Source organism: Moschus berezovskii, chromosome 27 (genome assembly GCF_049115385.1).
Source record: "Moschus berezovskii isolate FMDL1 chromosome 27, NW_MosBer_1.0, whole genome shotgun sequence".
Taxonomy (NCBI): Eukaryota; Metazoa; Chordata; class Mammalia; order Artiodactyla; family Moschidae; genus Moschus; species Moschus berezovskii.
Genome location: NC_142486.1, coordinates 9,390,355 through 9,403,017, shown reverse-complemented (window position 1 = coordinate 9,403,017; position 12,663 = coordinate 9,390,355). Strand labels below are relative to the sequence as shown.

Below are 12,663 nucleotides of genomic sequence, written 5' to 3'. Positions count from 1 at the left end.
CACGATTCAGTTCCATTAACATTAGCATAGTTTATCATGTAATATTACATACTGGCAATCTATTAGGCTGCCTAAAAATTTCTACCTCTGAAACTTGTATTTAATACCTCTGTGTTCTAGCTACAATATCCTAAAAGCTAAAGTTTTTTTTAGGAGAGAAAACTTACTCATCCCTAAAACATCAGTATACATGTATAGTGAAATCACTTTGGGTTGTGAACAAAGATTTTATAAATATCTTTTTTTTTTCAGCATAGTACCATTTGTTCTGGGCTTCCCAGGTGGTTCTGCAGGAGACGCAGGTTCGAGCCTTGGGTCCAGAAGATTCCCCTGGAGGAGGAAATGGCAACCCACTCCAGTATTCTTGCCTGAGAAACCCCATGGACAGAGGAGCCTGGCGGGCTACAGTCCATGGGGTCGCAAAGAGTCGGACACGACTGAGCATGCACGAACCATTTGTTCTAATGATGTCCACTGAGCAGTTTCTAAAGAAAATGTATTTACAAGTAATTCATTGACTCAATTAGTTTAACTTCTGAAAGATCCCAAGAAGCTAACTGAGTATCTTGACATGTTTATTGTGACAGCTGCCAGACACATTTTACAAAGCAGACCTTTTCTAACATAAGACTAGTTGATAACTTAGAAAGTAAATTGCCCACGATCACAGAATTATCACATTACTAGAGTCTCATCCATATCTGACTGGTCTTAATTTCCAACTTCTTTTAAACTACACTATACACGGTACACTATAACCCAATTTTTAACATTTTTCAAATTCCACTACCCACAATATTGAAATTTCATTGTTTTCAGGACTTAGGTAACTCCTCTACATGAGGTTTTTAGGTTCAGGCACTAAACATCACCCCTAAAAAAGTTTAAAATCCTCAGCCTAAATTTTTAAAATTCCCAGCATTCCACAATGCTAAAAAGATGAGATATTTTCATTATCCCTAAGTACTGCCACACTTACTAGACAAAGGAAAATACAGCACACATCATCCACCATCTTAACCAAGTATTCAAAGTAACTCCAGTCACCGGACAAATAAACATCATGCCCACCCAACAAAACACAAGAACACTGTGATGTTCCTGTCCAAAATGCACTGGACAAACCAGAGTTGAGAGTCATTTTATGAAATGACTGCCCTGTAACCTTCAAAAAGGTCAACGCCATTAACAGTGAAGGATATTACAGAGATGGGACAGCTGGATGGAAGTGTGATATTGAGGATTCCCTAGTGGTTCAGTGGTTAGGCCTCTGAGCTTTTATTGCCAAGGCCAGGGTTCAATCCCTGGACAGAGAACTCAGCGTGCTGCTTAACTAGGCCCTTTGCGACATACAGTGGTGTTTGGCAAAATATGAATGGGCTTGCAGAATGAAGGCTATGTGGGAAATTTTTTATTTGCTCTTCTTATTTAATGCATATTAATTAAAACATAGGCACTAATTAAAATTCCTCCTACTTTTTGCCTGACTTCAAAGGGGTTCCGACTTTTGCTTTTGCAGTCTCAAGTGGAGTATTAGAACTGGGAGAGTGAAGGATGTGACACTGTTATTACTGATTAAAATTTGTCCCGATTAGCTAAATAAAATTGGATTTTTTTTTTTTGCTTCTTACATTTTAAGGAAGGAGTGATTAGAATTTCAGGTCAAAAGTATAAACATGCACACAACTTTATCTAAAGATAGTCAGATAAAACTTCTCCTACAGACTACATATCAATCAAATGGCGTATTATCAGGGTCTTTCAGTTTCAACAGTACTGTGTTTGGGTTTGGGGAGGGGTCCTCCATTCAGTTCTGCACACTCAGCACTCATGACACACTGGTTAATTCAAGATGGACCAAGGCTGATTTTTAAGTCATGGCTTGTAAGTTTTTATAGTAGGCTACGCTTACATTTTAAGATGTGTTAAGTCGCTCTGGTTGTATCCGACTCTGTGACCCTATGGACTGCAGTGTGCCAGGCTCCTCTATCCATGGGATTTTCCAGGAAAGAATACTGGAGTGGGTTGCCATTTCCTCCTCCAGGGGATCTTCCCAACCCATGGATGGAACTCAAATCTCTTGTCTCCTTCATTGGTAGGCAGGTTCTTTACCACTAGTGCAAATTCTTAATTTCTGCGGAAATAAAGTTTGTAATTTTATCAGTAAACATCAAGCGATCTCTCAAGACAAAACAAAATACACTCCAAAGGTTAGGATTTGAAATGACTCCAAGTGTTTACTTTCATACTTAAAACATTATACCCTCTCCACCCTATTTCCAAAAAACTGTTGAGACAGCTAACAAAAATAGTCCAGTTTTTTCTTTTTTAAAAAGCCACTTCTCTGATGGTCCAGTGGTTAAGAACCTGCCTTTCTATGCAGGGGACACGGGTTCAATCCCTGGTCAAAGAACTAAGATTCCACATACCCTGGGACAACTAAGCCCACACATTGCAACCAAGACCCTTTGCAGCCAAATGAATACATAAAATATTTAAAAATAAAAAAGCCAGGAGACTTCCCTGGTGGTCCAGTTGTTAAAGACTCCAAGCAGGAGGTCTGAGTTCGATCCCTGCTCAGGGAACTAAGATCCCACAGGCCTCATGATGCAGTAAAATAATAAAAACTAAAAAAAAAAAACAAAAACAAAAACAGGTGAAGGAAAGAATGATAAAATAATTAAATGAAGTAAGGGAAAGTGGATCTTCCCCAATAGTGGATCACAAGTTCAATACCGAGTTTCACAGAATCCAGAACACTGTCTTTGTAAAACAAACACACACCTTATCAACTATTCAGGAAAATCCACAACTTTTCTCAGCACTAGTTTGAAATTTTTCACACATGTATAAAGTATACATTTATACTGATAGTCCAGAGTTTTTTTTAAGTAGCAGCTTTCTCTACCAATACACAAAGAATGTACTCCTTTTACTTTACTTCAAGTATAAAAAACATTTGGTTTACTTGTTAAACTGGCTCACTTGTTTTTTTTCTAACTTTGTATGAATTGGAGGAGGAAATGAAAATCAAGTAACTGGCCTAAAAGTTCCATCTTTTCTCTTTATAATGTATTGTCCACAGAAAGCAGGCAACAGAGCCAAGCAATTATGGATGGTAGCTTTGGAATCAGGCCAAAATTCTGAATTAAAGGCCTAGCTCCAATATTAGATATGGTTGGCTGTGGGATTCTTTAATCCCAAATCTCCTAGTCTGGAAATGACAATAAATATATGAACTTAACTCACAAGGTTCATATCAGAATCTGTCAAGTACCTGACAGCGTGCTAAACATAAGCATTCAATAAACTGAATAAGCACTTAATTTTAAATTTAATTAAATCACTTATTTCTAAAATACACATATATGGGGACTTGTCCACTCTGCGCTTCCACTGCAGTGGGGGGCCTGGGTTTGATTCCTAGTGGGGAAACTAAGATTCCACACAGCAAACTAAGATCTACGCAGCAAAGCCAAATAAAACAAATCAAACAGTCAAATCCCTAGAGACAGAAAGTAGAGTGGCGAGTGCAGGGGCTGCAAGCAAGAGGGAATGGGTTAACGGGCAACTTAAGTTTAGGAAGGTGAAAAAGTCCTGGAGCTGGACTTTATGATGGCTGCTCAACCCTGTGACTGTACAGACTGCACCTAACACTGTTTTGTGGTATGTGTTATGCTGTTAAGTCACTTCAGCCGTGTCCGACTCTGTGAGACCCCATAGATGGAAGCCCACCAGGCTCCCCCATCCCTGGGATTCTCCAGGCAAGAACACTGTGGTATGTGTACTTCACCACAATTAAAAAAAAAAAAAAATCACTATAAGGAACTATCTGAAAGAAAGAGGCTTTCATGGTGGAAATGGCTGACGCAAATTCTTCACAAAGGGACGAACTCCTTTCTCAGCGGTTTTCTCTGCTATTGAGAGATCTGTTCAGATCCATCTAAATTCTGCCCCAAGGAAATCGATAAAAAGAAAAAGCACCAATCCAACAATTCCACCAAGTATACACACAAAAAGCTTGAAAACAGGGAAGACTCAAAATACTTGTACAGCAATGTTCATGCTGCAACACTGTTAAGCCCAAAAGGTAGAAACAATCTAAATGTCCATCAACAGATGAACAGAAAACAAAATGTGGCCTATCATGCAATGCAGTATTATTAAAAAAAGGAGTGACATTCTGATACATACAACACAAACAAACCTTGGAAATATTATTCCAAGTAAAACAGCCAGATTAAAATAAGCAAATTCACGGAGACTAAAAGTAAATTAAGAGATTTCCAGGAACTCCAGGGAAGAAGGAAAGGGAAGCTACCACTTAATGGCCTTCTATCTGGGGCAATGAGAAAGATTTTAGAAACGGTGGTGATGGTTATTGATGGTTATACAATGCTGTGATTGTAATTAAAGGCACTGAATTTAAAAGGCTTAAAAATGCTTTAAATGGAAAAAAAGAACAGGAGAAAAGTAGGAAGCTAACAAACTTTCCTGAACCCCTTTAGGCACTTTTCAAACTAATTCCAGTACTAGGGTCAATCTCTTTGTACTTTCCTTACTTATAAAGTGGGCATTTTACATGCTGTCATCCTCCTTTGTCCAATTATCATTTCAATAAAGTAATCTAAGTGGTTTAAAGACTGAAGCCAGAATACTTTTTAATTTTAGTGCAGTTCCACTATCTCATTTTAAGTAAATTTTGGTCTGAAAATTCAATCGAGACAAAACTCTGTTCACATTTAGATTATACTCAATACAAAGAGCTTTTTTGAAATATATCAAATTCTTAATAATGAACAAGATATAAGCAGTTTTCTCAGGTATTATTTAACTGTCAATTTCTAGTGAAAACACTAAGGTGAGTGAGACCTGACCACATATAAGACACCTAAACTTTTCTTACCTTCTTTAACTGCCCAATAAAAACAAAGAAATTCCAACTGCCCTTCAACACATTTATGAGTTTCTATCTCAAATGTAACAACAGCCCGGGGCGGGGGTGGGGGTGGGGGGCCGCTGGGGGAAAAGGTACTGCTTTGAAAACTTGTATGATAGCTGAAGAAAACTGGTGGAGGGATTCTGTGTTGGGTAACCAGTTCTAAAGGCTATTTTCCAATTTTAAGTTTACTAATTACAAGGCAGACATTAATCTCCATTATAGATATTCACATTACAGATAGTTATCTACTAACCAGGACTAATTTTAACCAGATACCCCAAATAGGACCCAACACTTGACTACAATTATACCAGAATACAATCACATACAGGATTCCCTGATGCCTCAGACGAGAAAAAAATCTGCCTGCAATGCAGGAGACTGGGGTTCAGTCCCTGGGTCGGGAAGATGCCCTGGAGATGGAAATGGCAACCCACTCCACAATTCTCACCTATGAACTCCCATGCACAATCACAACTGTACTTTAAGCTGAGGAACAGGTAATATATTTCCTTTGCCATCCTACAAAGACAAAAACACTTTGTCAGAGGGGAAAAATCCCCGAAGAACAATTCTTGCCCTCACAGAATTTACATTCTCCAGAGTCTGTGGAGATTAACCTTGTAATCAGGATAACAAGGATTGGTATCACACGCAGTTTTTATTTCCTTAGGAAATTCAATTTCTGTAAAGTATTAAACATAGTATTTAATTTTAATTCATTCAATCTTCAGAACAACCGTAAAAGAGAAAGTTTCTATTATCATCATCCTTTTTTAAAACAGGGAAACTGGGATACAAAGTTGTGAAAGGGAATTGTTCAAGGTAACACAGATGGAGTAATTTCAGAACCTATGTCAATAGGCACCCATTAAGCCATACTCTGTCTCATTCAGCCATAAACTTTGCCTCTGAAGTTACTTTTTAAATAAGCGAATTCTTTTAAAGTCCTCCATAATTTTTCAACTTACAACCAAGGAACATGAGTCAATCTGCCATCAACTCTGACAATCCCTATGCAACTTTTTCTTATTCTCCCACCAGGTCAAAGTGGGGAAAAGCAGAGTAGCATCAGAAACAGGCATGGAGTATGAAGACAGGACTGCAGAAATGGAGAGGGAAAAAAAGAAAAAACAAAAACTGGAAAACTGCATCTGTGAGCATCCCAGTAAAGGAGAACCGAGAAAGAAGAAAATGCTAAAGGAAGAAAAAGACTATTAAGATGCATTCAGTACTTCTGATTTATACACCTAATTTTTTCCAGTATTATATACATACATTCTCTCAAATATTAATTCTCAGTTTTACTACTCCCACACAAGTAGCCTCAGCTACACTAATTGGTTAATCGAGTATTGTCCTTCATGTTGGGGTTTCCCTGTGGCTCAGCTGGTAAAGCGGGAGACCCGGGTTCGATCCGTGGGTTGGGAAGATCCCCTGGAGAAGGGAAAGGCTGCCCTCTCGAGTACTCTGGCCTGCGGCACTCCACGGACTGCAGAGTCTGTGGGGCACAAAGTGTCCGACACGACTGAGTGACTCTCACTTCACATTCCTCACGCTGCCAGCACTGATCACAAGAAAATCCAACTCTACAATTCTAATGGACTGATTAATCACATTTCCTACCTTCCCTTAGTAACAGTGAATAAGCTTAACTCAAATAAATGGAGACAACTTTTGAAGAAAAAAGGTACCCATGTAAGGACCTTTAGTAAAGGGCTATTAAAAATTTCTTGGTAATTATCTTTCAGGTGTGTGTGCGTGTGTATTCAGCAGTGTCTGCCTCTTTGCCACCCCATGACTGTAGCCCACCAGGCTCCTCTGTCCATGGGCTTTTCCTGGCAAGAATACTGTCGTGGGTTGCCATTTCCTTCTCCAGAGGATCTTCCCTACCTAGGGGCTCAGTCAAGTTTCTTTTGTCTCCTTCATTAGCAGGTGAATTCTTTACCTCCAGGCCACCTGGAAAGCCCAACCTTTAATACATTTCAGTAAAAGTGAAATATTAATACTATTCTCAAAGAGAATTAAATCTCAAACAATTCTTCAAAAAAATGCTTTCCCTTAGACATACATAAAAATCACTTGATCAGCATCTATTTAAGCAACTAAAACAATTTCATGTTAGTTACAGCACAGCAGTTATGAGGACTGCAAAATTTGAAAACCTCATATTTTCAATGAAGAATGAAACATGATAGAATTTAATTAGGTGGAATGCAAGGTAAATAGCTGGTCACCAGTAATAACAGAAAAGGTGAAGTGTTTGGAACTTTTTCAGTGTTTTGATTTACCTGAGCAGAGACCTTGTCTTTCACATTTTATGTTTTGGAACACACCATCGATCTAAGGATCATCCAAATAAAATGATAGAACATTACTAGAAACTAATCCCACTCCCCTTATCTAATTTAAGATTACTTACTTTCCCAAAACAGAAATCCACTAAAACTTAAAATCATTCTCACCAAGACTTGTGCCCCAAGACAACGAAAGCCAAAGCCAATGCTTCAATGACAAAGTCTTTGTAGTCACTTTCTTAAAAGTTAGTCAAATCACTGGTGCATGCATGGAACTGGGGGTTGGGGGGGAGAGTTGGGGAGTTCCAGCTGCTCTGCCTGCCAAGATAAACAAAAATTCTTAACTCCCTGTTTGCCAAGTAATCTACAGTAAGCAGTGTGAATTACTTTGATTCTTTAAGACCTCGTTTTAAAATAAGGAAAAGCATGCACCTAGAATAAACTTCCCTCACAACTTAATTTCATACCAGAGTGAATAGTTCTCAGTGTTCCTCCTCAGAACAGCAGCAGTAGCATCAACAGCGAACCAGACAGAAATGCAAATTCTCCGGCCCATCCCAGACCTGCAGCATCAGAACCTCTTGGGTGGGGCCCAGCAATCGTGTTTTAACAAGCCCCGCAGGGGATGCTTGGGTTCTGAGAACCAATGGCCTGAGGGCTAAGAGTCATAAAGGTCCAAGGTTTACTGGCTCGGTGACCAACAGGTAATCACCCAGCTTCTCTGGACTTGTTTCTCTTCTAAACAGTGGAATTAGGGGGTTATTATGAATATTAAATAAGAAAACCACGTTAAGTTTCTAAGTGAGACGCCTGACATATAAAAACATTACTCAAGCCCTAGCTGTCGCTAGTAATAAGAGCTTTGACGGTTGTAGTCTGCAAGGGGGATAAAGGAAAAGGGTTAATCCTTACCTCTCCAGGAGTTGAAACCTAGTGACCAGGCCAAGGCACGTGCACACAAAGCAGAACCAACCAAACTCCAAGAGGAAATAAAGAGGGGCAGACGAGCTGACCGTAAGAAGAAGCAACAAATTCTGACCCAACGTTATAAGAGAAGGCTTTAAAGAAGCGACTGCATATGAGAAATAAGAGTTCCACGGCCTCAAGGGAAGAAAAAGGCATTCCAGACTACAGGTGTGAGCCAAGATCACAAGAAGCAAGCGAAACGAAAAGTGCACGGTAGCAGGCTGCAGTGGCTGGAAAACGGACCAGGAAAAAATATGCTGTAGGACATAAAATCGGTCACCCCAAATCCTGGGGCTTAGCTGGGGGTGAGGGGAGGGATTGGAGGCGTGGGTAAGACCCAGCCTCCGACTGGCACTAATGCACACGCTCGGTCTGCAAACTAAGTTCCCCTTTTGTTTTCTGAGCATCCAGACACCACTTTTACGCACAGCGGCCCGTCAAGCCATTGTCTGCAGCAAAGTTGAACGCAGGAAGCTGAGACGCGTGCCCGGAGCCCAGCATTCCGAGGAGTGGGCGCTACTCCAACTAGACCTGATGTCTGAACATTCTCAGACACCAACGAGCGCAAAACCATTAACACTTTAAAAAAAAAATCCCTTTATTAAAAGGCAAAACTTGGATAAGCACAAAGTCGGGAGTAACGAGGACAAGGGGTTTGCTTTTTATGGGTTTTGTTTTTTTTGCCTTCTTCTCTGAATCCCCTCTGGATACTGGCCGAACCCCGATGGCTTATTTTCCCAAGCTTGCAGACTGAGGTTTTCCTTCCGGTCATTGTGCTCATTTCCCCCAAAGAGCAAGGCCCCCGCGCGCCAGCCCGGCCGGGCCCCGGGACAAAGCCCACTCCCGGGCTCCACCTGGGCGCGGGCAGGGGCGGCGCTCCGCGGCCCGCCCGCCGGCCGCAGTTACCAGGCAGCGCGGCACCGCCCACCCCCGCCGCCCGCCGGCCAATCCGGCGCGTCTGCTGCCCCGGCGCACGAGCCCCGGAGACACCAGTCCGAGCGCGACCCCACGGCTGGGGCCTGGCACCGAGCGCGCACCCGCACCGCCCGAGCCGGCCAATCAGCGGGCCGGGCATGCGCAGCCCGCAGGCTCGCGCGCTCGCTCGCGCGCGGGGCCCTCACGCGTGAGGCGCCCCCCCCGCCGCCACACGCCGCGCCGCTGCGCGCGCCCCTCCCCCACGCACCCAGGCGCGCGCGTCAACTGTCGTCCCCCGCGACCGCGTCTGCTCCCGCCCCACCCCCAACGCCGGCGGCCCAGGGCTGGAGGGGGGCGGGGCGGCGGCCCCACCGCGGCGGCCGGCGGCCCCCAGAGCCCCCCGCCGCCCGTGCAGTGCCCCCCCGGAGAGAAGGGGCGAGCCTCAAAATAAAAGCCCTGCTCGAGATGGCAGCCGGGGCGGGGATGGGGCGACGGGGACTCACCCGAGTGCAGCCGCCTCCAGGCAGCGCCGGGGCCGCGGGGGCGCCGAAGGGAAGCGAATGTGGGCCGCGCGCGCGCGAGCTGCGGCCGCGGCGGAGCAGCCTGGGCTTGAGACGCGCCGGCGAGCGGGCAGGAGCTGAGAGGGCGAGGGGGCCCGAGCGTCTCGGCCGAGCTCCTGTCACCGCCGCATGGCCGCCCTTGGCAGGGCCTCGCTCAGCGCCTAGATCCTCTCACAGGGAAACCGAGGGACGGGCCGGGGTGACCGCTGCAGGCGGGCGGCCGCGGCTAGAGAGCGCGTGCGGGGAAGCGGGGGGGCGATCGGTGGCCCCTTTTCTCTGCTCTCCGAGCTGCTCTCTCTCACCCTCCTCCTCCTCCTCTTTTTTTTTTTTTTTTTTTGTTCCTAGAAGCCGCGCTGCGCGTGCGCACCCGCAGCGCCGCCCAGCGGGACTTGTAGTCTCTGATTCGTCCCCACCAACGCGACGGCGGGGGACGGCGGACTACGACTCCCAGGAAGCCTCGCGCCGACCAGCCCGGAGCCCGAGGACGCGGCGAGCTCGGCGCCCGGCCCTCTCGGGCAAGGACTGTCAATGGAGGCGCGGGTGGTGGGAGCGAGGAACATGGCTGCACCTGGGGCCTGCGCGGCTGCCCGAGTGGGGGAGGGGAGCGGGGACGCAGGGATGGAAATCCGGGCCGAGTCGGCTCCCTTGCCGGGCTTCAGCCGGCCGCAGCCACGGTCCCATGGCTCGCGCTCACTCTTGCATCCCAGATTCCCAGCAAATTGAGAGGCTGGAATACTGCAAAAGCCGGGGAGCCCCAGGCCGGCCTGCCGCCTTCCCTGCTCCGCCAAGGGACTTCCTCCGCCCTGCACCACCCTCCGGGACACAAAGAACTCCTGTTAGTTTTTAAAGCTTGCCTCGAGAGACTCTTGCCGCAACTTCGGACTGAGCGATGGAAAGGCACCATTCTGTTTTTATTTACCCCTCCACCTCCAGGCTTTGCTCACTTTCCACTCGACATGTAGAAGGAAACTTAAGACGGAAAAGCCATGGAGGGCGAGCAGAAAACGTGATTTGCAGCCCGTTTTGTTCTGTCAACAGCTAAGCAATTTTCCTCAAACCCCACCCCCCCGGTATTTTTTTTTTTTTTTGGCGTCTCAACTTTCATTAGCTCGCGAATTTCGAAAATGGTGAGATATTACTGTTCACCCCAAGTTAGAAGTTTAAAAAACTCGAGGCCAGAGATTTTAGATGTTTATGTAAAAAACACAAAATCGAGTGATTATGTGATGTTTCTCCCTGCCGGAGATTCGGGCCACGCCGGCCATCCTCTCCCCCTCCCCCTCCTCCTCGGTAGGTGGCGACCACGGCGCTTTTTCCAGCCTTTGTCGCTCGCAAGAAAACTTTCCGAGCAGCTAGTCTTTTGATGTAGGGCCAAGACCTTTCCTTTGAATTTGGGTTCGCAGATTAGCTTTCCCCATCTTCTTCCGTAGACCGCACCCATAAAGCCTCATCTAGAATGTCCATGTGGATTTAAAATAGATGGAGAATTTAAAGATCCCTGCGAAGCAATCTGATTCCAGAAGACGTCTACATTTTCCCGATTTCCCCTGCAATCTTTTACTGTCATTTTGTCCTCGGTTAATTCGATTAGGTCTCTTCCTTTGTCAAGTTTCTGCACAGCATTTAGTTTTTCATGAGAACAATTTTCTTTTTGCACTCATACTTCATATTTAAATTCCATCTTCCCAATACCAAGTACAACTGACATACTTAGGGATAAACATTAACTCTTGAGAAGCCTACAATTCAGCTGGTAATAGCAACCACCCCCAGGAGCTGCGAACTTAGCTGCTGTGAGCGTCAGTTGAGGATGTTTTATGGAGGGATAGGAGCCCTGAGGGCTTACCTGGTGGCTCAGACGGTATAGAATCCGCCTGCGATGCAAGGGGGTCCAGGGTTTAATCCCTGGGTCGGGAAGATCCCTGGAGAAGGGAATGGCTACCCACTCCTGTATTCCTGCCTGGAGAATTCCATGGACAGAAAAGCCTGGTGAGCTTCAGCTCATGGTATTGCAAGGAGTCCAACACAACTGAGAGACTAACACAACTTTTTTGGGGAGGGTCTTGAACGGATTATTGGGAATACTGAGAAGCGAGGATGGGAGTACTGAGAAGCGGGGATGGGAGGATGCACTGCGTGTGGCGGAGTAATGGAGGAGCATTGGAAGGGTGTTAGGAAGTAAGACGAGTTCATTTAGTCACGATTACCCTTGTCATTAAAAACTTACGTGGGAGATAGTCCCCTTTTTATGAAGTTAACAGTTCAGTGTGAAATTTTGCTGCTGCTTCATGAACAACTCCAGCTTCCTTGAGGTTGAGGTTGAACTATCGAATCCTAAAGCTGGTCTTTAAAACTTTAGGTGGCTTTGAATTGCCTCTGGACAGAAAGCTGGCCCTTTGGGGACAATGAACAATGTACAGAAGTCACCCTTTTTCCCCTTGTACTGCTATTAGCAGGTTTAACCCTCAAATTCATACTTGTAAATATCATACATGTTCAGTCTTAAGAGCCTGCTCACCTTGGCTGTTAGTGGTGCACTTGCTGTTGGTTAACCAGTTTTTCCCTTACCTCATTGGTACAGGTGCTATGTTAATGGTGATCAGAATTACAAGCCACTTGAGATACCAACTCAGCACAGCCAGCTATTTTCCGACACAAGATCACACTGCTGTTTTAGGGGTTGAGCAACAATTGAAAAATACCAAAAAAAAAAAAAAAAGATTTGTATATGTAGGAATGACTTCTTATGGAATCCTCCTTTGTTCAAATCACACTCAACTTTTGTTTAGAATCACATTCAACATAACACAATGTGTATACTAAGACTGAGATTGCAGTCTGACTGCACCGTGCGGCATGTTGGATCTTAGTTCCCGGACCAGAGATCAAACCTGTACCGCCTCCAGTATAAGCTCAGAGTGCTAACCACTAAACTGCCAGGGAATTACCAGCTGGCAGAATCTTGCAGGTTATTTCAAATTAT

The 12,663-nt window shown here is 44.9% G+C and overlaps 1 protein-coding gene across 1 annotated transcript in view; it reads right to left on the bottom strand.

The window, feature by feature from the left end:
* GTF2I (general transcription factor IIi) overlaps nucleotides 1-9,996 on the bottom strand; it is a 78,681-nt gene extending 68,685 nt beyond the window's left edge. The window contains exon 1 of the mRNA XM_055409998.2: nucleotides 9,624-9,996. The gene's annotated coding sequence lies outside the window, so the exon portion shown is untranslated. The remainder of the gene's footprint in view (nucleotides 1-9,623) is intronic.
* Nucleotides 9,997-12,663: the final 2,667 nt, after the last annotated feature.